The sequence below is a fragment of the Salvelinus alpinus genome, chromosome 34, assembly GCF_045679555.1.
Source record: "Salvelinus alpinus chromosome 34, SLU_Salpinus.1, whole genome shotgun sequence".
NCBI classification, from domain to species: domain Eukaryota; kingdom Metazoa; phylum Chordata; class Actinopteri; order Salmoniformes; family Salmonidae; genus Salvelinus; species Salvelinus alpinus.
The window spans coordinates 19,496,148-19,522,380 of NC_092119.1; the positions used below are offsets into that span (position 1 = coordinate 19,496,148).

At 43.6% G+C, this 26,233-nt stretch overlaps 1 protein-coding gene across 3 annotated transcripts in view; it reads right to left on the reverse strand.

The window, feature by feature from the left end:
• Positions 1 to 25,900, reverse strand: part of LOC139563516 (A-kinase anchor protein 6-like) — a 258,152-nt gene extending 232,252 nt beyond the window's left edge. For 2 of the 3 annotated variants that reach the window (XR_011672571.1, XM_071382233.1), the window contains exon 1: positions 25,735 to 25,900. The gene's annotated coding sequence lies outside the window, so the exon portion shown is untranslated. Of the gene's footprint in view, positions 1 to 25,730 lie in introns of all 3 variants that reach the window. The other variant, XM_071382234.1, reaches the window with a different exon arrangement.
• Positions 25,901 to 26,233: the final 333 nt, after the last annotated feature.

Sequence of the window (26,233 nt, forward strand, 5' to 3'; positions counted from 1 at the left end):
ATTTGCACATAAAAGCTATTACACCGATATGTCTCGCATAATAAAATGTTACCAACACAAAAAGATCCCACCTTTGGAAAGTTTACCGACAAATGTTCTGTTTCCATCAGGCTTTCATGACATCTTTAATCTGACATGCATAAAAAGGTTGGATGAAAACCTGGTTTGTGACAATGTTCTTTCTCCCAGTTTGATTTTGTGTCTGATCTTGTCCATTCTGTTCTAACGAGTTCTGCACGGCTTGTGGGCAATTGTAGAGGGGAACATACGTGTTCCTGAGTCTTACAGTATCTTTCAGTGATGGGGTCATAATATTTTGTACTTTAAACCATTCAAAAGATAGAGCCACATGTTTAGGAAGAAAACAGAACCGTAACCCCGGTTCTATGAACCAAATGCATTTTTTTTCTCTCTTGCAACTGCATTTCCAAATCAGGCGACCCACATGGGGTCGGGATTAGAGGTCGACGATTAATCGGAAGGCAGATTAATTAGGGCAAGTTTTCATAACAATCGGCAATCTGCATTTTTGGACGCTGATTATATTGGAATCTACGAGGAGGCTGCGACCACCTGTTACAGAGTGCAGGCAGCAAGGAGCCATGGTAAATTGCTAGCTAGCATTAAACTTATCTTATAAAAAACAATCAATCTTAACATAATCACTAGTTAACTACACATGGTTAGCTTGTATGCTGATGATGTCCTGATATTCATCTCTAGTCCCGAGACCTCAATTACATCTCTTATTAATATTATTGTCACGTTCTGACCTTAGTTTCTTTTTATGTCTTTGTGTTAGGTTAGTCAGGGCGTGAGTTTGGGTGGGTAGTCTATGTTCTGTTTTCTATGTTGTGGTATTTCTATGTCTGGCCTGATATGGTTCTCAATCAGAGGCAGCTGTCGATCGTTGTCTCTGATTGAGAATCATATTTAGGTAGCCTGTTTTCCCACTATGGGTTGTGGGTGTTTATTTTCTGTCTAGTGTCTGTTCACCTTACAGAACTGTTTCGTTTTTCTTATCGTTGTTATTTTGTGTAGTGTTCAGTTTGAAATTAAAATATGACGAACACTTACCACTCCGCATTTTGGTCCTCCTCTCCTTCCACCAACGAGAATCGTTACAATTATTGAATTATTCAGCGAATTCTCAGGCTACAAGATTAATTTAACTAAATCAGAGGCTATGCCACTTGGTAACCTTCACTCTGTACCTAATACTTCTCCCCCCTTCCCTTTTAAATGGTCTCCCTCAGGTTTTACGTATCTGGGTATATTTGTAACTCCTAAATTCCAGCCAATGTACAAAGCCAATTTTATTCCCTTGTTTGATACAATAAGACAGGATCTGGAGCGCTGGAACTCTCCTGAATTCTTGGTTGGGTAGAATATCCCTCTTGAAAATTAAAATTTTACCTAGACTACTTTACCCAATCCAAATGATCCCAGTATTACTCTCCAATAAGGTAATAAAGGATGTAAATGGATGGCTAAGTTCCTTTATATGGAGTAAACGCAAGCCAAGACTTCAGATGGCAATATTGCAGCTGCCAAGTTCTATGGGTGGCTTGGATCTGCCCAATATCAGGTTCTATCATTGGTGTGCCCACCTATGTTATATTTCTGACTGGATAACAAACGATGACTCCTCTATTTGGTTAGACATCGAGACTTCTCTTTCAAAATACCCCTTACAGGATCTTTTATTTTTCAGAAGTTTTAAGTCTGTAGAAGATCACAGCAATAATCCTATTACACTTAACACAATCAAAGTATGGAGGTCAGTTCAGCGCTTCCTGGGAAGGTCCAAACTAACCTCTGCTCTTACCCCAATTCTTAACAACCCAGATTTTGGTCCAGGATTGCTGGATGCTGGCATTAACTTTTGGCTTAATAAGGGCATACGCAGACTAAATTACTTATTTGCTTTTAAGATTTTATTGTCATTTGAGCAGATGGTCGAGAAATATCGACTCCCAAAGAAGGACTTTTTCCGCTTCCTACAAGTAAGACATTATATTCTGAAGAGCACCACCTTAATTGGTAACCCTGATATGTCTGTCATTGAAAGAATGCTTTTTTTCCCACAAAGGAAAATGTCTGTAAGTCTGTTTTATGATGCTTTAAGGTCATTTTCTGCTGTCGACACACAGAGGGTGAAACAAGTGTGGGAGAAAGAATTGTCTGTTACTATTGACGAAGAGATGTGGGAGGACATTTGGAGATATGCAAAAACAATATCTATATGTAATCGTACTAGAGCAATCCAATTAAGAATAATACACAGATTGCATATATCCCCAAATCGCAGACATGCGTTTAGCCCCTCTTCCTCTTCTCCTCAGTGTCTTAAATGTAAAACTGAAACAGGCACCCTAACACATTGTTTATGGTCATGTTCCAAAATACAAAGATACTGGTCTGGTGTTCTGAAAGAAATTGAAAAGATCCTAGGGGTTGATCTAGAATTGGACCCAGTTTCTTTACTGTTTGGTCTCCCTAGTAGGCATGTTACTTCTGTGGGTGGGAGGAGGCTTTACAACATCCTTACCTTCGCAGCGAGGAAAAACATCCTTTTACAGTGGATTAGTGATAAGGTTCCTTCTATTAAAGATTGGCATAAGATACTTGATACATAAGATATTTGAATGGGTGCCTCTGGAATATCTGGCATGTACATTGCATTCTAAAACAGATCAGTTCTACAAAGTATGGGAACCTTATCTAAATTACCTAGAACCTGAGGTATCAGCTATTATGCTGCAAGGATTCTCTTAGAATCTGTATTTCAGAATTACACTGTACGTTCCATGTGTGGAACCTAACTTCTTGGTTTAAACTGAGCCTTTTTTGTTTAATTTCTGTTTGTAAGTTTGTTTAAAATGTATGTATTGAGAGACGCAATGATGGGGATGGGGTGAGAGAAGCGCCGAGCGGGGAGAGGAAAATGGTGTACGTATGTATGGGTGTGTGTGTATGTATGTATATGTGTATGTATGCGTATGTATGTATGTATGTGTATGTATATATATATACGCAGGTATGTGTAAGTAAGTGCTGTTTTTTTTGCTTTGTCTCTGTTGTTGTATCTCTTAATATGGGTGAAAATTGTGAAATTCCAATAAAAATACTGTTACAAAAAAAGAATACACATGGTTGATGATATTACTAGTTTAACTAGCTTGTCCTGCGTTGCATATAATCAATGCGGTGCCTGAAACTGTCACTTCTCTTGCGTTCAGTGTAAGCAGAGTCAGTGTCACGACTTCCACCGAAGTCGGTCCCTCTCTTTGTTCGGGCGGCGTTCGGCGGTCGATGTCACCGGCCTTCTAGCCACCGTTGATCCACTTTTCATTTTCCATTTGTTTTGTCTTAGTCTTACACACCTGGTTTCACTCACCCAATTAACTGTTTATTATTTAACCCTCTGTTCCCCATGTCTGTTTGTGAGTGATTGTTCTTTGTAAATCGGTCCGTTATTGTGGGCTCGTATATTTGCCTTGTATTTTTGTATTTTGAGTAAAGTACGTTGATTACTCATTTCTGCTGTCCTGCACCTGACTCTCTACACCAGCTACACACAGGACCCCATTACAGTCAGGGTATATGCAGCAGTTTGGGTCGCCTGGCTCGTTGAGAACTGTTTGAAGACCATTTCTTTCTAACAAAGACCGCAATTCATTTGCCAGAATTTCACATAACTATGACACAACATTGAAGGTTGTGCAATGTAACTTGCCACCCAATGTGACTTGCCACCCTTTCGATAAAATACGGAACGGTTCCGTATTTCACTGAAAGAATAAACGTTTTGTTTTCGAAATGATAGTTTCGGATTAATGTGGATTTATGGATTTTACCATATGCATGACCCAAGGCTCGTATTTCTGTGTGTTTATTATATTATAATTAAGTCTATGATTTGATATTTGATAGAGCAGTCTGACTGAGCAGTGGTAGGCAGCAGCAAGCTCGTAAGCATTCATTCAAACCGCACTTTCCTGCGTTTGCCAGCAGCTTTTCGCAATGCTTGAAGCACAGCGCTGTTTATTTTATTTTTCACCTTTGTTTAACCAGGTAGTCTAGTTGAGAACAAGTTCTCATTTGCAACTGCGATCTGGCCAAGATAAAGCAAAGCAGTTCGACACATACAACAACACAGTTACACATGGAATAAACATCTATATACAGCATGTGCAAATGAGGTAGGATAAGAGCGGTAAGGCAATAAATAGGCCATGGTGGCGAAGTAATTACAATATAGCAATTAAACACTGGAATGGTAGAATGTGCAGAAGATGAATGTGCAAGTAGAGATACTGGGGTGCAAAGGAGCAAGATAAATAAATAAATACAGTATGGGGATGAGGTAGATTGGATGGACTAATTTACAGATGAGCTATGTACAGGTGCAGTGATATGTGAGCTGCTCTGACAGCTGGTGCTTAAAGCTAGTGAGGGAGGTAAGAGTCTTCAGCTTTAGTGATTTTTGCAGTTCGTTCCAGTCATTGGAAGCAAAGAACTGCAAGGAGAGGCGGCCAAAGGAAGAATTGGCTTTGGGGGTGACCAGTGAGATATACCTGCTGGAGCGTGTGCTACGGGTGGGTGCTGCTATGGTGACCAGTGAGCTGAGATAAGGCGGGGCTTTACCTAGCAGAGACTTGAAGATGACCTGGAGCCAGTGGGTCTGGCGACGAGTATGAAGCGAGGGCCAGCCAACGAGAGCGTACAGGTCGCAGTGGTGGGTAGTATATGGGTCTTTGGTGACAAAACGGATGGCCCTGTGATAGACTGCATCCAATTTGTTGAGTAGAGTGTTGGAGGCTATTTTGTAAATGACATCGCCGAAGTCGAGGATGTTTATGACTTCAAGCCTATCAACTCCCGAGATTAGGCTGGCAATACTATAGTGCCTATAAGAACATCCAATAGTCAAAGGTCTATGAAATACAAATGGTATAGAAAGAAATAGTCCTATAATAACTACAACCTAAAAGTTCTTAACTGGGAATATTAAAGACTCATGTTAAAAGGAACCACCAGCTTTCATATGTTCTCATGTTCTGAGCAAGGAACTTAAACGTTAGCTTTTTTTTACATGGAATATTTTGCACTTTTGCTTTCTTCTCCAACACTGTGTTTTTGCATTATTTAAACCAAATTGAACATGTTTCCTTATTTATTTGAGACTAAATTGATTTTATTTATGTATTATATTAAGTTAAAATAAAAGTGTTCATTGTTCATTCAGTATTGTTGTAATTTTCATTATTACAAATATATATAAACAAAAATCGTTAGATTAATTGGTATCGGCTTTTTTGGTCCTCCAATAATCGGTATCGGTATCGAAAAATCATAATCGGTCGACCTCTAGTCGGGACCCCTAGTTTGGGAAACACTGCTGTAATCCATCTGGTGCTTCTGTCACGCCCTGACCTTAGAGATCCTTTTTATGTCTCTATTTTGGTTTGGTCAGGGCGTGAGTTGGGGTGGGCATTCTATGTTCTGTGTTCTATGTTTTGTATTTCTTTGTTGTTTGGCCGGAGGCAGCTGTCTATCGTTGTCTCTGATTGAGAACCATACTTAGGTAGCTCTTGCCCACATGGGTTTTGTGGGTAGTTGTTTTTTGTCTTTGTGTCTGCACCAGACAAAACTGTTTCGTGTTGGTCTATTTTTGTTATTTTGTCTTAGTGTTCTGAGTTAAAATAAATATTATGAACACGTACCACGCTGCACCTTGGTCCGATCCTTCTCATTCCGATGACAACCGTTACAGCTTCATCCTCACCCACTCCCTCCTGTAACCTAAGCTGGTTTCCCAAACCACATCCTAGATGTCCTGCAGTGGTTCTTCAACAGATAATACTGTACATGTGATATGGTAATACTGGAATTGAGGAGTTATTCTCTCTGCTTCCAGAAGCAAAGACATGCTATCTAAAGGAAAGCTTAGTAGGGTGTCGGTGTGCCCTTCAAGCATTTCTGATTCCTCCATTTTGACATGGTTTTAGAATCCTGAGGATAAAGCATTGAAGAACCTGTAATATTATGGCTTCAGGCCTCCGTCTATAAAGCTTGGTGAATCAGAGGCAGTGAAAATGTCACTCTCTCTTACATCCCATTAAACCCTTCTAAAGCCCAGCAATAGGATCCAGTGGAAGCTAATATTACTACAGTGGTCTAATGCGCCTCGTCTCCCTTTGAATTAGGACATGCTTAACAACCCAATATGTTTAACCATACAGTAGCCACTAAATGATATCATCCTGAACAATCTGCTCCTTCCTTTAGATTAAACATATTACCTTGTATTACAAACCCAATTAAACTTAACAGAGAGTTCAGTGATTTTAGATATTTACTCATTCACACCGACCCCTTAAGAAGTTAGAACCATAGGCCTAGACTTAGAATGAGATTCATTATATTTCTATGGCTAGTACATTGTATGAAGAGATGCAGTATAAAATAAATCACATTAAGCCAACCACTTCCCCATGGCTTTTGTGTGGTAGCCTTCCTGTTGCAGCTATTAACAATGTTGCCTCGACACTTCAGTACAGCAGAGCAGTGTGAGTGGAAACACAACATTCGCTGATAGAGTGGAGAGGCAGTGAAGTATGTCATTGGAAATCAATGGCTTGGATGAGGCATTGCATCCTGCTGCTTTATTATGACACTATAACAGTGAGAGGCCTCCATCTACCAATGAGTTGTCATGATTCCCTGACTGATGGCTCCATCTACCAATGAGAAGTGGCCCACACAATGACATATGACTAAATTCTGCATCTGTATTACCTCCTGACCTTTCTGGCTCATCTGGGCTCATTCTGGAGATGACAAAGCCTTTATTTACTGCTGCTACCGATACAGTTCACATACACACCTTGTAAATATAAATCAATTCCACCCACCAGGAGCACATTCTCAAGGTTTGTCTGAATGTTTCTTCCCAGTAAATGCTGAGCAGGTGGGGAGGGCACGCCTTAATATCATCTTCATCATGGCTTTGGCCTGGCTAGCCTCCCTCAGTGTCAGAAGTAGTGCACTAAGTAGGGAAAAGGGTGCCATTTGCAGCTATGCCGTTCCAAGTTAAACTCTCCTGACAAAATAATTACAGGCCAACGATAATGGATCACATACTACAGATGTAGTCCACAGACCATATCCCCCAGCATTCCTGATCCCGATCCCTCGGCCCAAAAAAGGAAATCCCATGATGCTAAGTAGCGAAGCCGAGCCAAGGCTAGGGAAATAGAAGCCAATTGATAAGAGTAAATCCAATCACCCTGTGCATCTGTTTGTCTGACTGACAGTCAGCCTTCCTCTCTGCCAAGCCAGAGTAACAGCATAGCACTGTCATCAGCCATGTAATTGTGTGTGTGTGTGAGAGAGTGAGAGAATCTCTGCAAGTCCAAGCCACTCCCATTTGAAATCTCCACGAGGTGTTGTTGTAGGGGTAGCCTATGGTAGACATTGACTGGTAAAGAAAGCGTGGAAGAAGTAAATGGAGCACCGACACACCTATTCGCTAATCACTGGTCAGGCGCCTACATCCCGCCTGTCTGCAGGACCTCATCCTTTAAGTTGTATTATCATCTTACTAGGGTTGCAAAGGGAGGGTATATTACTAAGTTTACCAGTAAACTACCAGAATGTGTGTCTTTTCAGGATTTTATGTCATCTATAAGAAGACATCTAGTGGCCCTTTTGGGTACTTATTTTTTTATTTTAAAATAATTTTCTTTAATAATTTTATATGTGAAAAGGCCATACAGGACCAGAGCTCATTAGGCACCTTAAGTACCCAAAAGGGCCACTAGATGTCTTCTTATAGATGACATAAAATCCTGAAAAGACACACATTCTGGTAGTTTACTGGTAAACTTAGTAATATACCCTCCCTTTGCAACCCTAGTAAGATGATAATACAGCTCTGGTCCTGTATGGCCTTTTCACATATAAAATTATTGAAGAAAATTATTTTAAAATAAAAAAATAGAATGACAGATGCAAAACATTATCCTAAATATAAATTATCAACTTAGTGAATACCATTGGTGTTTAATATGGTTTCAGCATGAAATATCCTTTATAATGTTTTGCATCAAACTGGTGGCAGTTGTTAAACATGTAAATAGTTGGAAGAGTTGCAGAGTTCATTGAAAATAATGCCACTGTTGATTTGATGTTTTTTTCATTAATTAGGCTATTTTAGGATGAGAATTGGACCACTTTGACTCTGTCCCGGTGAGTCATGTGGATGTCTATGAGCCAAGACTTGCATCATCATGTGCATCGTCACCATCATGTGCATCATGTTCCCCATCACCACCACCACCATCATCACCAGCATCACCACCACCACCACCATCACCACCACCATGCGTGGTTTGCTGAATGAGGCCCTGTCTATTCCAGAGCTATTACGTCACTCTGGGCTGTATGCGGCTAATGACCCTCCTCAGCCTCTTAAAGGGCCCATAAACACTGATCTAGCATCAGATTACCCTACCACCAATCTAAATCTTAACTATTAAAGACTGAAAACGACATCTGGCCTTAGATCTCATGTTCTCATGGGATCTCATGGGACTCATGTTCCGGCGCCGAAAAGAGATGGCTGCCTCGCTTCGTGTTCCTTGGAAAATATGCAGTATTTTGTTTTTTTACGTGTTATTTCTTACATCGGTACCCCGGGTAATCTTAGGTTTCATTACATACAGTCGGGAGGAACTACTGAATATACGATTAACGTCAACTCATCATCGTTCCTACCAGGAATATGACTTTCCCGAAACGGATCCAGTGTTTTGCCTTCCACACAATACAATGGATCTGATCCCAGCCGGCGACCCTGTGCGACGCCGAAAAAGGGGAAAACGTGGCGGTCTCGTGGTCAGGCTTCGGAGACGGGCACATCGCGCTCCACTCCCTAGCATACTACTCGCCAATGTCCAGTCTCTTGACAATAAGGTTGATGAAATCCGAGCACGGGTAGCATTCCAGAGAGACATCAGGGATTGCAACGTGCTCTGCTTCACGGAAACATGGCTAACTCAAGGGACGCTAACGGAGTCGGTGCAGCCAGCTGGTTTCTTCATGCATCGCGCCGACAGAAACAAACATCTTTCCGGTAAGAAGAGGGGCGGGGGGGTATGCCTTATGATTAACGAGAAGTGGTGTGATCATCATAACAACACACAAGAACTCAAGTCGTTCTGTTCACCTGATCTAGAACTCCTCACAATCAAATGTCGACCGCATTATCTACCAAGGGAATTCTCGTCAATCATAATCACAGCCGTATACATTCCCCCCCAAGCAGACACATCGATGGCCCTGAACGAACTTTATCTGACTCTTTGTAAACTGGAAACCACACACCCTGAGGCTGCATTCATCGTAGCTGGGGATTTTAACAAGGCTAATCTAAAAACAAAACTCCCTAAATTCTATCAGCATATCGATTGTGCTACCAGGGCTGGAAAAACACTAGACCATTGTTATACTAATTTCCGCGACGCTTATAAGGCACTCCCCCGCCCCCCTTTCGGAAAAGCTGACCACGACTCCATTTTGTTGATTCCAGCCTACAAACAAAAACTCAAACAACAAGCTCCCGTGCTCAGGTCTGTTCAACGCTGGTCCGACCAATCTGAATCCACGCTTCAAGACTGCTTCGATCACGCGGATTGGAATATGTTCCGCATCGCGTCCAACAACAATATTGACGAATATGCTGATTCGGTGAGCGAGTTCATTAGGAAGTGCATTGACGATGTCGTACCCACAGCAACGATAAAAACATTCCCAAACCAGAAACCGTGGATTGACGGCAGCATTCGCGTGAAACTGAAAGCGCGAACCACTGCTTTTAACCAGGGCAAGGTGACCGGAAGCATGACCGAATACAAACAGTGTAGCTATTCTCTCCGCAAGGCAATCAAACAGGCTAAGTCTCAGTACAGAGACAAAATCGAGTCGAAATTCAACAGCTCAGACACAAGAGGTATGTGGCAGGGTCTACAGTCAATCACGGACTACAAAAAGAAAACCAGCCCCGTCGAGGACCAGGATGTCTTGCTCCCAGACAGGCTAAACAACTTTTTTGCCCGCTTTGAGGACAATACAGTGCCACTGACACGGCCCCCTACCAAAACCTGCGGGCTCTCCTTCACTGCAGCCGAGGTGAGTAAAACATTTAAACGTGTTAACCCTCGCAAGGCTGCAGGCCCAGACGGCATTCCCAGCCGCGTCCTCAGAGCATGCACAGACCAGCTGGCTGGTGTGTTTACGGACATATTCAATCAATCCTTATCCCAGTCTGCTGTTCCCACATGCTTCAAGAGGGCCACCATTGTTCCTGTTCCCAAGAAAGCTAAGGTAACTGAGCTAAACGACTACCGCCCCGTAGCACTCACTTCCGTCATCATGAAGTGCTTTGAGAGACTAGTCAAGGACCATATCACCTCCACCCTACCGGACACCCTAGACCCACTCCAATTTGCTTACCGACCCAATAGGTCCACAGACGACGCAATCGCAACCACACTGCACACTGCCCTAACCCATCTGGACAAGAGGAATACCCATGTGAGAATGCTGTTCATCGATTACAGCTCAGCATTTAACACCATAGTACCCTCCAAACTCGTCATCAAGCTCGAGACCCTGGGTCTCGACCCCGCCCTGTGCAACTGGGTCCTGGACTTCCTGACGGGCCGCCCCCAGGTGGTGAGGGTAGGTAACAACATCTCCACCCCGCTGATCCTCAACACTGGGGCCCCACAAGGGTGCGTTCTGAGCCCTCTCCTGTACTCCCTGTTCACCCACGACTGCGTGGCCATGCACGCCTCCAACTCAATCATCAAGTTTGCGGATGACACTACAGTGGTAGGCTTGATCACCAACAACGACGAGACGGCCTACAGGGAGGAGGTGAGGGCCCTCGGAGTGTGGTGTCAGGAAAATAACCTCATACTCAACGTCAACAAAACAAAGGAGATGATTGTGGACTTCAGGAAACAGCAGAGGGAGCACCCCCCTATCCACATCGACGGGTCAGTAGTGGAGAAGGTGGAAAGTTTTAAGTTCCTCGGTGTACTCATCACGGACAAACTGAACTGGTCCACCCACACAGACAGCGTTGTGAAGAAGGCGCAGCAGCGCCTCTTCAACCTCAGGAGGCTGAAGAAATTCGGCTTGTCACCAAAAGCACTCACAAACTTCTACAGATGCACAATCGAGAGCATCCTGTCGGGCTGTATCACCGCCTGGTACGGCAACTGCTCCGCCCACAACCGTAAGGCTCTCCAGAGGGTAGTGAGGTCTGCAGAACGCATCACCAGGGGCAAACTACCTGCCCTCCAGGACACCTACACCACCCGATGTCACAGGAAGGCCATAAAGATCATCAAGGACAACAACCACCCAAGCCACTGCCTGTTCACCCCGCTATCATCCAGAAGGCGAGGTCAGTACAGGTGCATCAAAGCAGGGACCGAGAGACTGAAAAACAGCTTCTATCTCAAGGCCATCAGACTGTTAAACAGCCACCACTAACATTTAGCGGCCGCTGCCAACATACTGACCCAACTCCAGCCACTTTAAAAATGGGAATTGATGGAAATTATGTAAAAATGTACCACTAGCCACTTTAAGCAATGCCACTTAATACAATGTTTACATACCCTACATTACCCATCTCATATGTATATATACTGTACTCTATATCATCTACTGCATCTTGCCATCTTTATGCAATACATGTACCACTAGCCACTTTAAACTATGCCACTTTATGTTTACATACCCTACAGTACTCATCTCATATGTATATACCGTACTCTATACCATCTACTGCATCTGCCATGCCGTTCTGTACCACCACTCATTCATATATCTTTATGTACATATTCTTTATCCCTTTACACTTGTGTGTGTGTGTAAGGTAGTAGTGTGGAATTGTTAGGTTAGATTACTGTTGGTTATTACTGCATTGTCGGAACTAGAAGCACAAGCATTTCGCTACACTCGCATTAACATCTGCTAACCATGTGTATGTGACTAATAAAATTTGATTTGATGATTTGATTTGATTTGATCAGCATCTAAAGGCAACTTCATCTTGCTACTATGTAGTAGGATAGCTGATGCCAGCCATACATTTTGAAACAAAGGAAAACATAGATAGAACCAGTGTGAGCACTGCAGCATAGAAGCCTTCAGGGCAATCAGTGGGCACGGTCAGTAAAAATAATGACTTATCCTCATTATTAGGAAAATACAATAAGGCTTCTGTTTATGGTGACATCATGCTTATTTCCCCCCACATATTGAACAAACTACAGTTTCATAGATATTTTGCTTTTACAGTCTACGAGTCATCCAAAACGAACAATCTTTGTTTGTGTGTGTGTGTGTGTGTGTGTGTGTGTGTGTGTGTGTGTGTGTGTGTGTGTGTGTGTGTGTGTGTGTGTGTGTGTGTGTGTGTGTGTGTGTGTGTCAGCGAAGTGCTATTTTATGTCATTGTAAACTAGACCTAATCACCATTTCTGAAGAATCTGAAACACTCTGTCCCTTAAGGAGTCAATTAGTAATCCTGAAATGGGTCAAGCTCTCTCTCTGTCCCGTTCCCCTGGCTGCTGTTGCCAAATGCGGCTCACAGGCCCGTCATGTTCACAGTTCCTAGTGACATAGTGGAATCAGCCGAGAGGAGAAACAACAAGGTGCGAACAGTATACTGTAGTGTTGGGAAGGGGAAGCCAATCATCACTAATCATTATCCTTGTTACAGAGCACTTGTTTGAAAAACTTTTCACATAGGTATTAATTGGGTTATTTAACATGAAATCAAGCAGACTAAGAAGGATATCATCAGATGTAGCCTATAGAGAAATGTGAGCTCAGAACCAAGGCAATCACTCTAACATGATAAAACCACTTGTGTTACATATCTAATAAGTCAATGTAGTGGGACTATAGGGAGGGAGGAGACTACAGGTACTGAATGACAATGATGACAATATATCTTTAATCCGTATCAGCAATCCAGACTGTATCACATCCGGCCATAATTGGGAGTCCAATAGGGCGGCGCACAATTGGCCCAGCGTCGTCCAGGTTTGGCCAGGGTAGGCCGTCATAGGAAATAAGAATTTGTTCTTAACTGACTTACCTAGTAAATAAAGATGAAATAAAAATAAGTTTAAAAAAGCATTGTAAGACCAGTTGCCCAGTTTCAGTGATGATGAATATCTACAGAGAATATCTACACAGTCAAGCATCTCATTTCAGTCTCTCTCTCAAACAGCCTTTTCCAAACTCTGCCAAGGCTATATCATATGACAACACAGCCATAACATATTCATCTATTCTATTTGTATTTATTTAGCCAGGATAGTTGACTCAGTAACACCTGCACTGTTTTCCTACACCAAAGCACCACGGTGGGAGTTGAATCACCCATGTCTCTGATGACTTCAATAACAGCAGAGTGCTTCACAGTAAAACCTGTAACATTGACATTAACCACATTTAAAAATCTATTTCCAGCCCAGTCATGATTCACAATAGCCTGGCTATAGCATCATTTTGGTTAAGTGATTTGGGGCTTTACCCCAGTCCTCAGCAGTCCAATCCCTGTACCTTTTGCAGAATATCAGTCAGTCCCTGATGTTTTTCCTGGAGAGAAGTGGCTTCTTTGCTGGAAAAGTTTTTTTTAGGATTCAGTTAATTTCCATGGCAAAGAGGGACTTTGCAATTAATTGCAATACATCTGATCACTCTTCATAACATTCTGGAGTATATACAAATTGCTGTCATACAAACTGAGGCAGCAGACTTTGTGAAAATTTATATTTGTGTCATTCTCAAAACTTTTGACCACGACTGTACACACAACACCCCATAATGACAAAGCGAATACAGGTTTTTAGAAATGTTTGTTGTGAGCCTTGAAATTGAGCTCAGGTGCATCTGTTTCCATTGATCATCCTTGAGATGTTTCTACAACTTGACCTGTGGTAAATTCAATTGATTGGACATGATTTGGAAAAGCACACACCTGTCTATATAAGGTCCCACAGTTGACAGCGCATATCAGAGCAAAAACCAAGCCATGAGGTCAAAGGAATTGTCCATTGAGCTCTGAGACAGGATTGTGTCGAGGCACAGATCTGGGGAAGGGTCTGCAGCATTGAAGGTCCCCAAAAACACAGTGGCCTCCATCATTCTTAAATTGAAGCAGTTTGGATCCGCCAAGACTCTTCCTAGAGCTGGCCACTCGACCAAACTGAGCAATCAGGGGAGAAGGGCCTTGGTCAGGGGAGGTGACCAAGAACCCGATGGTCACGCTGACAGAGCTCCTCTGTGGAGATGGGAGAACCTTCCAGAAGGACAACCATCTCTGTAGCACTCCACCAATCAGGCCTTTATGGTAGAGTGGCCAGACGGATCCACTCCTCAGTAAAAGTCACATGACAGCACACTTGGAGTTTGCCAAAAACCACCTAAAGGACTCTCGGATTATGAGAAACAAGATGAAACCAAAATTGAACTCTTTGGCTTGAATGCCAAGCGTCACATCTGGAGGAAACCTGGCACCATCCCTACAGTGAAGCATGGTGGTCGCAGCATCATGCTGTGGGGATGTTTTTCAGTGCCAGGAACTGGGAGACTCGTCCGGATCGAGGGAAAGATGAACGGAGTAAAGTACAGAGAGATCCTAGATGAAAACCAAGCTCCAGAGTGCTCAGGACCTCAGACCTGGGGCGAAGGTTCACCTCCAACAGGACAACAACCCTAAGCACACAGCCAAGACAACGCAGGAGTGGCTTCGGGACAAGTCTCTGAATGTCCTTGTGTGGCTCAGCCAGAGCCCAGACTAGAACCCGATCAAACATCTCTGAAGAGACCGGAAAATAGCTGTGCAGCAACGCTCCCCATCCAACTTGAGAGGTTTGAGAGGATCTGCAGAGAAGAATGGGAGAAACTCCCCAAATACAGGTGTGCCAAGCTTGTAGCGTCATACCCAAGAAGACTCAAAGCTGTAATCGCTGCCAAAAGTGCTTCAACAAAGTACTGAATAAAGGGTCTGAATACTTTTTCTTTTTATATAGAGTACTGTGCAAAAGTTTTAGGCAGGTGTGAAAAAAATATTTAAAGAAAGAATGGTTTCAAAATAGTTGATAAATATAATCTATTAACATGTCTAACAAAATACAAAGTGAGTGAACAGAAGAAAAATCTACATCAAATCAATATTTGGTGTGACCACCCTTTGCCTTCAAAACAGCATAAATTCTTCTAGGTACACTTGCACACAGTTTCTGAAGGAACTCAGCAGGTAGGTTGGGCCAAATATCTTGGAAAACTAACCACAGACCTTCTGTGGATTTAGGCAGCCTCATGTCCTTCCCTCTGTTCATGTAATCCCAGACAGACTCGATGATGTTGAGATCAGGGCTCTGTGGGGGCCATACCATCACTTCCAGGACTCCTTGTTCTTCTTCACGCTGAAGATAGTTCTTAATGACCTTCGCTGTATGTTTTGGGTCGTTGTCATGCTGCAGAATACATTTGGGGCCAATCAGATGCCTCCCTGATGGTATTGCATGATGGATAAGTATCTGCCTGTACTTCTCAGCATTGAGGAGATCATTCATTCTGGCCAAATCCCCAACTCCATTTGCAGAAATGCAGCCCCAAACTTGCAAGGAACCTCCACCATGCTTCGCTGTTGCCTGCAGACACTCATTTGTGTACCGCTCTCCAGCCCTTCGGCGAACAAACTGCCTTTTGCTACGACAAAATATTTCCCCAAAAAATTCTGCACCCCAGTTCCTGTGTTTTTGTACATAGTTGAGTCGCTTGGCCTTGTTTCCATGTCGAAGGTATGGCTTTTTGTCTACAACTCTTCCGTGAAGGCCACTTCTGACCAGACTTATCCAGACAGTAGATGGGTGTACCAGGGTCCCACTGTTTTCTGCCAATTCTGAGCTGATGGCACTGCTGGACATCTTCCGATTGCGAAGGGAAGTAAGCATGATGTGTCTCTCATCTGCTGCAGTAAGTTTCCTTGGCCGACCACTGCGTCTACGGTCCTCAACGTTGCCGTTTCTTTGTGCTTCTTCAAAAGAGCTTAGACAGCACATCTGGAAACCCCTGTCTGCCTTGTAATTTCTTCCTGGGAGAGACCTTGCTGATGCAGTATAACTAGCTTTTGTCTTGCTGCTGTGCTCAGTCTTGCCATGGTGTATGGCTTTGACAGTAAACTGTCTTCAGCAACCTCACCTTGCTAGCTGAGTTTTGCTGTTCCTCAACCAGTTTTATTCCTCCTACACAGCGGTTTCTGTTTCAGTTAATGATTGTGTTTCAACCTACATATTGAATTGATGCTCATTAGCACCTGTTTGGTATAATTGTTTAATCATACACCTGACTATATGCCTACAATATTCCTGACTTTGTGCAAGTGTACCTACAAGAATTGATGCTGTTTTGAAGGCAAAGGGTGGTCACACCAAATATGGATTTGATTTAGATTTTTCTTCTGTTCACTCACTTTGCATTTTGTTAATTGATAATTATAAACTATTAACATGTCTATTTTTGAAAGCATTTTTACTTTACAGCATTTTTTCACACCTGCCTAAAACTTTTGCACAATACTTTACATTTGCAAACATTTCTAAAAACCTGTTTTGGAGTATTGTGTGTAGATTGATGAGGGGATAAAAAAAAAATGCAATCTATTTTAGAATAAGGCTTTAATGTAACAAAATGTGTAAAAAAGTCAAGGGGTCTGAATACTTTCCAAATGCACTGTATGTTGTTAGATGTACAGATGTATGGTTCATGGGGGGAAGGACAGGATTAGGGACCGAGGAGATGGGGATATTGTAGGAGCAGACAGTGGTGACTGGTGAGCACTGTTTACCTAGGCAGGCATGGCTTGAAATTGGAGGAGCAGGAGGATGGAATGGGAGGGAGGGAGCAGGAGAATATCACTATATAGGGAATAGGGTGCCATTTGGGAAGCAGAGAAAAACTGAATTCTACAATGACAATGCAAGGGCACAGTCATTTGTTGTTCCTTGAATAAATTCAATTTCAATAGCATTTTTGTAGGTTATCTATAGTTAAGTACTTAAATGTATAAATTTACCAATTTCGCACATTTGGGCAAACTCCTGGCAGACTTGATACAAAGTATTGTGTAGTGATATAATTATTCACTGGATCAGTCTGAAACTTTGCACACACACTGCTGCCATCTGGTGCACAAAATCTAAATTACAGCTAGACTCCTATCTGAATGTATGGCCTTTCTCTTGCATTTCAAAGACGAAAAAAAATGTATTTTTGTTTGTATTATCTTTTACCAGATCTAACGTGTTATATTCTCCTACATTAATTTCACATTTCCATAAACTTCAAAGTGTTTCCTTTCATAAGGCATCAAGAATATTAATATTCTTGCTTCAGGTCCTGAGCTACAGGCAGTTAGATTTATGTTTGTCATTTTAGGCAGAAATTGGAGAGAAAAAAAGTGTCCGATCCTGGGTTACCTCAGTAGTTAGATGAGCAAAAATGTACCTTTGTTACGGCAGATTTCCTCCTCTTCGTAAGAAGAAGAGGTGTAGGGATCGGACCAAAACGCAGAGTGGAAAGTGTCCATATTTTATTCACAATTAAACTGAACACTACACGAAACAAAATAACAAAAGATAATCTAACCGACAAACAGTCCCGTGTGGCACAACTACATACACGGAAGACAAACACCCACAAACCACACGTGAACCCCGGCTGCCTAAGTATGATTCTCAATCAGGGACAACGATTGACAGCTGCCTCTGATTGAGAATCATACCAGGCCGAACACAAAAAACCCAACATAGAAAACACACATAGACAACCCACCCCAACTCACGCCCTGACCATACTAAATAAATACAAAATAAGGGAAAATAAGGTCAGGAACGTGACACCCTTCTGCTTGACTGAATTCATTCTAAATGTATAGTCTGTTGTTGCTATCCTTGTGAGACAATCCAGGTGTGCATTGGTCAGTCTGTTTCTCTGTTTTTGTTTCACAATGTTCATTGTTGAAAATGTTGCTTCACATGAATAAGTGCTGACAAAAAATTATGTCACCTTTTGCAGACACTGCTTAAGAAATGGGTAACACCTGATCTTAGTTCACCTTGCAATGTGTCATTTTCCTGCAGCTCCACTATCTCACTCTCTAGTCCAGCACGGTCAGGACAGAGGGCTGTGATGACTGGGGTCAGAGATGACACTGGCACATGAAAGAGGTTCTCAATGAAGTTGAAAAACTGCTTGTACTCCATGATACCATTGAATCTTGACTCAAACTTCAACTCTTCCAACACACGCACAAATGCATCAGAGCTAGATGTTGCAGTATGTCTGGGTTGGATGTGGTGACTGCTCTGAGTTTTGGGAAATTAACAAAATGTTAGGTATGAACAGTGTGGTGACTTTATTTTGAAATGCTGTGACCAGACGCAGCATTTTGCACTGAGTTTTAGCTTTCCCTTGGAGCTGGAGATTCACCGTGTTCAGGTGGCAGGTGATGTCAGTTAAAAAAAGCCAGCTTTAATATTCATTGTGGATCATCCAGCTCTGGCTCCTCTCTCCTCTTGCTTGCAAAAATTCACGGATTTGACGACTTGCTGCATCACATTCTAAGTCACAGTCTGAGTTTAGCCACAAGTGCTTCCTGATGAATGATACAATGAAACGTAACACATTTGGGAATATCCTCTCTTTCTCATCAGGCCTATGAGTCCCTTCTCCTTCCCTCGCATTTTTGGGGTGCCGTCAGTGGACACAGATGCCAGATTTGACCAGTCAATATTATAATCAGCAAAGAAAGTAACAAGGGCTTTCAGAATATCCTCTCCTCGTGTTTGTCCCTGAAGAGGCAGTAAACATAAGTTCCTCTCTGAACGACTCGTTTTGAGGGAAGCAGACCCAAACACATAATTGTGCAATGTCCCTTACATCAGTGCTTTCATCAAGCACAATACTAAAAACAAGGCGCCACGGATATGTCAGTAATCAGTTGCTAACCGATGTCCTCGCTGATGTGTTCAATGTGTCTTGTTATGATCGAGTCTGAGAGTTGCAGTCCCTTAATTTTCTTTAAAAGAGCTTCCTTGTTCGTAAAATCAGCATACAATATTTTGGCTGAGGCCAAAAAACATTCTTTGACAATCTCTACGTCTGTGATGGTCTTCTTGTTTCTCACGAGTATCCAAGCAATCTCATATGTTGCCTCTGTCGTTTTCTATGAAACACTGCTAGATCTGTCCATCATTTGTTGTTGTCTTTTGAGTTGCGCTATTTTGTTGTTTCTGAGGTTGCTTTGAGGTGGATATGATTTGTCAAAGTGGGCATGGTGTGACTGGAAATGTTGCTCTAAATTTGCTCGTTTAAAACAATTGGCTCTCTTCTGGCAAATTAGACAAAGTGAGCTAGTCCCATCATGCAGTACAAAAAAATACTTGTCTGTCCATTTCTCTTGGAACTATCTGTGTTCTTCTTGAATTGACCCTATCCTTCTCTTAGCCACCGGAGCCACGTTGGCTAGCTGCATTTCCACGGCGCCATCTTCCTGATTTTCCTGGTTCTCCAGTGGTTGTTAGTTCATACTGTAGCTGTCACGTTGTTCTGCAGCTCTTCCCCCTCATTTTCATTGTCAATAGATTTAGACTGCAAAATTAGCCAGTAGCAAACTGATATGTGTCAGTAGCTGTAGCTGAGCAGTTGTGTTCTATTTCGGCAAACGTTCAATTTCGGCCTATCTGTTCAACAGCTGCGCTATCCTGCCATCTATCTGCCGTCCAGAGAACAATAGATATATTCAATGAAGTGATTCAGGCCCGCATTAAACACCTTGAATTGAAACGGTATCATTGTTATGTATTAAGAATGGAAAATATGAAAATCCCAGCGAGCTGCAGGGCTTATGCGGCCTGCGGGCCACCCAATGAGTACCACTGGTATAGGCGAACAGCTAAACACAGAAAAATGTGTTCAATGTCAATTATTTAGAATAAAACATTAGGAACTTTAATTAGTTTCATTGGTTACTATAAAGTTTGCAATTTTAGCTATTATTCTTCCATTCCATAAAACCAAACTTTCCTTTTACTTATAAGTCAATATAATTGGTTGTGCTGATGAAAAGTAATATATTGAAATAGGAAAGAAGGGTCATGAAAGCTAGCGATGGAAAGGTCCTCTCTGTGACCTTCATCACACTCTAGTTCTGGCAGCAGCAGCAGTTCTGCCGGAAGCAGTGTTCTCCCCCACAATGGTTCAGGTTGAGTAGTTCCGGCTGTCTCTCTCTCTCTTTCTCCCCCTCTCCTCGTATCCTCTCTCTCTCTCTCTCTCTCCCCACAGGGGGACAGATAGATCTCCTCTGATCAGGGCTGATGTCATCATGGTCATAGTATGGCACATTTCTCTGTATGCACAGTGGTATCTAGTTACTGTTAAGACAATGATAGGTAGAGATGACACAATTGACTAACAATGGGCTAGCAAAGGAAGGCTTTAACCTTGAGTGCGCTCTCTCTCTCTCTGACATCATTAATGCTTGTGAATGGATGCTTGCACGTCTTTTTATGTGGCACAACGTTGTTTTCTCTGGCTTGGCATTACTGAATGAGCCAGCCCGCTTTTAAAATGCATGTTTACATGTATTTTATCATAATACTGTATTTGGTTGAATACTTCAACCTCTTTTAGTAAAACGAAGTCTCTCCTAACAAACTAAAATGTTGGAATGTTCTGTCGGGAGGCTAAAGTATAAGAGGGTTCTCAGGAACAACATTTGGTTTTGGATTGCCGAGATTAGTTTAGAATCAATGTGGATAATTGAAGTCATGCTACAGCAGCATTCAACTGAACAGTATAAACCCCTTCAGCCTCCCAGCAGGCCTCAGCTCAGCAGAGGGAGCCTGGCAGGCTGGGGAGAGGAGAGGGAAGGAGTGGAGGAGGAGGAGGAGGGAGGGGCTCACTGTGACATGGCATAGAAGAGACCATATGCAAGTCAGACAGACACACACACACACCTGCTATGTCTAGGTCGGACTCAATCAGAGGCATGCCTGCCTGTCTGCTTTGTGCAAGATCAGTCAGTCACTGTTCAATAATTCATTGGTCAGAGATAATGGTGGCCAGTCAGTCCTTCTTCCTGCTCTGACATGGGCCATTTTGGAATCATTCTGATTGGATACCCATGCTCACTGTACTGTAAAGCTCCAAAAATAAACAGTATAGCTGCTATTGGTATGTCCTGTACATACAGGGTAAATATGAATGTTGCATGTTTGAACATGTTTTAGTAAATACCAGAGTTGGGGTAAATTCCTTTTGAATTCCAGTCAACTCAGGATGTACACTGAAATTACAACTCTCTTCAATGCTCTTCAAAGAGGACATTTGGAATTGTGTTTACCTTCTGAAATTTAAATGGAATTGACCCCAACCCTGGTAAATACTTACTTGACCAAACTATTGACCAGAACCAGACAAATCTGATTCAAATAGTAGATAGGCTAGCTACTCACTTGAGACCCTATTTACATACTCATCATTTGTATTGTGTGTACATGTGTTTTTATTACTCCTCTATACTCCTTCTGTTGTTTATGTATCCTGACAGAATGTCACCAGGGTCTCATTTCATTGCCCGAGGTCTTACCTTTACTGTATTCATCTCAATCAATAGTTTGTTAACCCCTGAACTCATCAATCACCCCTTCCTGTAGGCTAGTATCCAGCTGTTATTATGCTAATGTTTCCTGACACACATCACGTGATTAACCTAACCCAGTCAAGCCAGACCAGGCTGTACTGAGCTGGCCTGGTTACACATCCACCACACAGATGTAGGATCTTCATATTATCACTCTTTTGTTGCTGAGAATTTTCCTTCAAAGCATGAAATGCAAACGTGTAGTGTATTTGAGATAAGTCTTCTAAAGTTTGTAATTAACACTTTGAAAGATGCATCAACCACTACAAAAATCTCCATTAATTATAATGCACATAATAATTCACTCCAACAGGGTTGGACTGAAAACCTAGAGGACGGTAGCTCTCCAGGAACAGGGTTGGACTGCAAAACCTAGAGGAGGGCAGCTCTCAGGGAACGGGGTTGGACTGAAAACCTAGAAGAGGGCAGCTCTCCAGGAACAGGGTTGGACTGAAAACCTAGAGGAGGGCAGCTCTCAAGGAACGGGGTTGGACTGAAAACCTAGAGGAGGGCAGCTCTCCAGGAACAGGGTTGGACTGAAAACCTAGAGGAGGGCAGCTTTCCAGGAACAGGGTTGGAGTGAACCTAGAGGAGGGAAGCTCTCCAGGAACAGGGTTGGACTGAAAACCTAGAGGAGGGCAGCTCTCCAGGAACAGGGTTGGACTGAAAACCTAGAGGAGGGCAGCTCTCCAGGAACAGGGTTGGAGTGAAAACCTAGAGGAGGGCAGCTCTCCAGGAACAGGGTTGGACTGAAAACCTAGAGGAGGGCAGCTCTCCAGGAACAGGGTTGGACTGAAAACCTAGAGGAGGGCAGCTCTCCGGGAACAGGGTTGGACTGAAAACCTAGAGGAGGGAAGCTCTCCAGGAACAAGGTTGGACTGAAAACCTAGAGGAGGGCAGCTCTCCAGGAACAGGGTTGGACTGAAAACCTAGAGGAGGGCAGCTCTCCAGGAACAGGGTTGGACTGAAAACCTAGAGGAGGGTAGCTTTCCAGAAACAGGGTTGGAGTGAACCTAGAGGAGGGAGTAGCTTTCCAGGAACAGGGTTGGAGTGAACCTAGAGGAGGGAGTAGATTTCCAGAAACAGGGTTGGAGTGAACCTAGAGGAGGGCAGCTCTCCAGGAACATGTTTGGAGTGAACCTAGAGGAGGGAGTAGCTTTCCAGGAACAGGGTTGGAGTGAGAATCCTTGGAAGAGGAGGGAGTAGATTTCCAGAAACAGGGTTGGAGTGAACCTAGAGGAGGGCAGCTCTCCAGGAACATGTTTGGAGTGAACCTAGAGGAGGGAGTAGCTTTCCAGGAACAGGGTTGGAGTGAACCTAGAGGAGGGAGTAGCTTTCCAGGAACAGGGTTGGAGTGAACCTAGAGGAGGGCAGCTCTCCAGGAACATGTTTGGAGTGAACCTAGAGGAGGGAGTAGCTTTCCAGGAACAGGGTTGGAGGGAACCTAGAGGAGGGAGTAGCTTTCCAGGAACAGGGTTGGAGTGAACCTAGAGGAGGGAGTAGCTTTCCAGGAACAGGGTTGGAGGGAACCTAGAGGAGGGAGTAGCTTTCCAGGAACAGGGTTGGAGTGAACCTAGAGGAGGGAGTAGCTTTCCAGGAACAGGGTTGGAGTGAACCTAGAGGAGGGAGTAGCTTTCCAGGAACATGTTTGGAGTGAACCTAGAGGAGGGTAGCTTTCCAGGAACAGGGTTGGAGTGAACCTAGAGGAGGGTAGCTCTCCAGGAACATGTTTGGAGTGAACCTAGAGGAGGGAGTAGCTTTCCAGGAACAGGGTTGGAGTGAACCTAGAGGAGGGTAGCTCTCCAGGAACAGGGTTGGAGTGAACCTAGAGGAATGTAGCTCTCCAGGAACATGTTTGGAGTGAACCTAGAGGAGGGTAGCTCTCCAGGAACAGGGTTGGAGTGAACCTAGAGGAGGGAGTAGCTTTCCAGGAACAGGGTTGGAGGGAACCTAGAGGAGGGTAGCTCTCCAGGAACAGGGTTGGAGTGAACCTAGAAGAGGGAGTAGCTTTCCAGGAACAGGGTTGGAGTGAACCTAGAGGAGGGTAGCTCTCCAGGAACATGTTTGGAGTGAACCTAGAGGAGGGTAGCTCTCCAGGAACAGGGTTGGAGTGAACCTAGAGGAGGGTAGCTCTCCAGGAACAGGGTTGGAGTGAACCTAGAGGAATGTAGCTCTCCAGGAACATGTTTGGAGTGAACCTAGAGGAGGGTAGCTCTCCAGGAACAGGGTTGGACTGAAAACCTAGAGGAGGGTAGCTCTCCAGGAACAGGGTTGGAGTGAACCTAGAGGAGGGTAGCTCTTCAGGAACAGGGTTGTAGAGCACTGTTACTCATGTATTGCAGAGGGATACAATAAAAACATGTTCTCAGCACAGGCACATTTAGTAAGAAAACAAACTACCCTTATAACTGATAAATAGCATGACAGAGCAAAATGTGTAAAATAGATTTTATTCAGTTGTATGAGGTCATTATGAAACAAATCATGAAACGGCTACTACTATCACCAATAAGGGTACTTAGGTAAACAACAGACATATCATACAAGGATTCAAAGCAAGTGCTGCGTTTATGAGATAAATAGGCCCAACCTCAACCAATCTGCTCAATGAACTCCATTCCAAACAACCTCCGAGTGTTTCTTTCCTGTGAGATCTAAAGCAACAATAATAACAGAAAGCTTCAAAGAGGATTCTGGGGCTGAGAGAGCGAGAGAGAGATAGAATCCGCATCTCATCCTCCTCCTCACCTGAGACACCACCAACACACACACACACACACGCACGCACACACACGCACACCTCCCCACTTAATTCCCATCCCGTCATGAATAGGGGTGGGGAAGGAGGTGGGGAATAGGACACAGGGGACGCGCTCCAGTAATGGTTCCTGAATCTGACACCACACCTCCAAAACACATCATACAGTCCTGGACCAGGCTGTAACATAAGGAAACTCGAGAGACTGCAGCTAATACTGTAGGCACAACAGGCTAGCTAGGCTAATAATAACATACAGTACCACGCCATAACATGGACATTGGACAACATATTACAAAGACTGCAGCACATAGCCAAGGCACAACAGGCTAGCTAGGCTAATAATAACATAAAGGCCTAGCAAGGATACTGAGCCAAGCCACATACTAATCCCATGCTGTCATAATGAAAAGGACAGATTTCGTGGCTGTGCTGGATGTTGTTGGATGATGGATGATGTTAAGGAGGTCCAGACTGCATCCCAAATGGCACCCTGTTCCCTACTTAGTGCACTACTTCTGACACTGAGGGAGGCTAGCCAGGCCAAAGCCATGATGAGGAAGATATTAAGGCGTGCCCTCCCCACCTGCTCAGTATTTACTGGGAAGAAACATTCAGACAAACCTTTTTCTTCCCTTTCAGGGTGGGATTAAAAAGCAGCAATGTAGGAGAGGAAAGGGTGGGATGAAAGGATTGTGTGGCCGGGGGTATTAACTAACTAACGCTCACTGGGCCTTTTGTTTCGTCATGCTCATGCAAAAGGGAAGGGAAACTACCTGACACATCCTAGACCTAGAGAGATGGGTGGAGAACATGACAATCACATCCCATAAAAGGAGCAACAGCTAACGGTGGTAGCAGTTTATAGCTACAGGCTATGGCTGGTAAAAAGAGGTAATGATCCAGCTATTGTCCATCCCAGTTGGGGGCTAGAGCTGGGGCGTTTGTGTATGCGGCAGGCAGACCCTTAGCTCTGCAGGCCGCCAGGCCCTTTTAGCAAAGCTGCCTCTCTCTCTCTCTCATTCTAATGGTGTTAGCATCAAACAGCCCATTAACTCAGCCTGCTTGAGAGGATTACACACACCCTCCCCACTGCCTGCTTGTAAAACACATAACTAACGCAACACAACAGTCAAACACGGAGAGCACAGAAAACCCAGCACCTACCTACCATATCCCTTTTCGCGTCCACATCATTTTCCTTTTACTGAGTGTTGATGGAGACTGTGCTGCAGCGCGACAAGAAGTGAGAGAAGGAGGTGCTTGATGTTACCCACTGCTGGGCTGTTAGCTCCTGCTTCCTCTCGACCAGCCCTGCGTGGATGATAATGATGATGATGCGGCGCCTTTCAGGAGAAAGGCCCTGCCCGTTGCCTTGGAAACTACAAAGTGATGGAGAGGTGGTGCTGCGTGGCGATTGGTCCCACCCCCCCAATGAGGGGCTCCCTTGCTGGGACTGGGAGGGTCATGGCTCGAAGGGATCCATCTTTTGTCAGAATTGACCTTTCGTAGCAGGTTTAAGAGAATTTACGCAGCAGGTTAGGAGAATAAACGTGGCAGGTTAGGAAAGGAGTTAGGGTTAGCTAAAATGCAAAAAATACAGAAAGAAGCTGGATCCCATTTAGACATGACCGGTGGGAGGTGCTGTTGCTGTAGATGAGAGAGCCAGG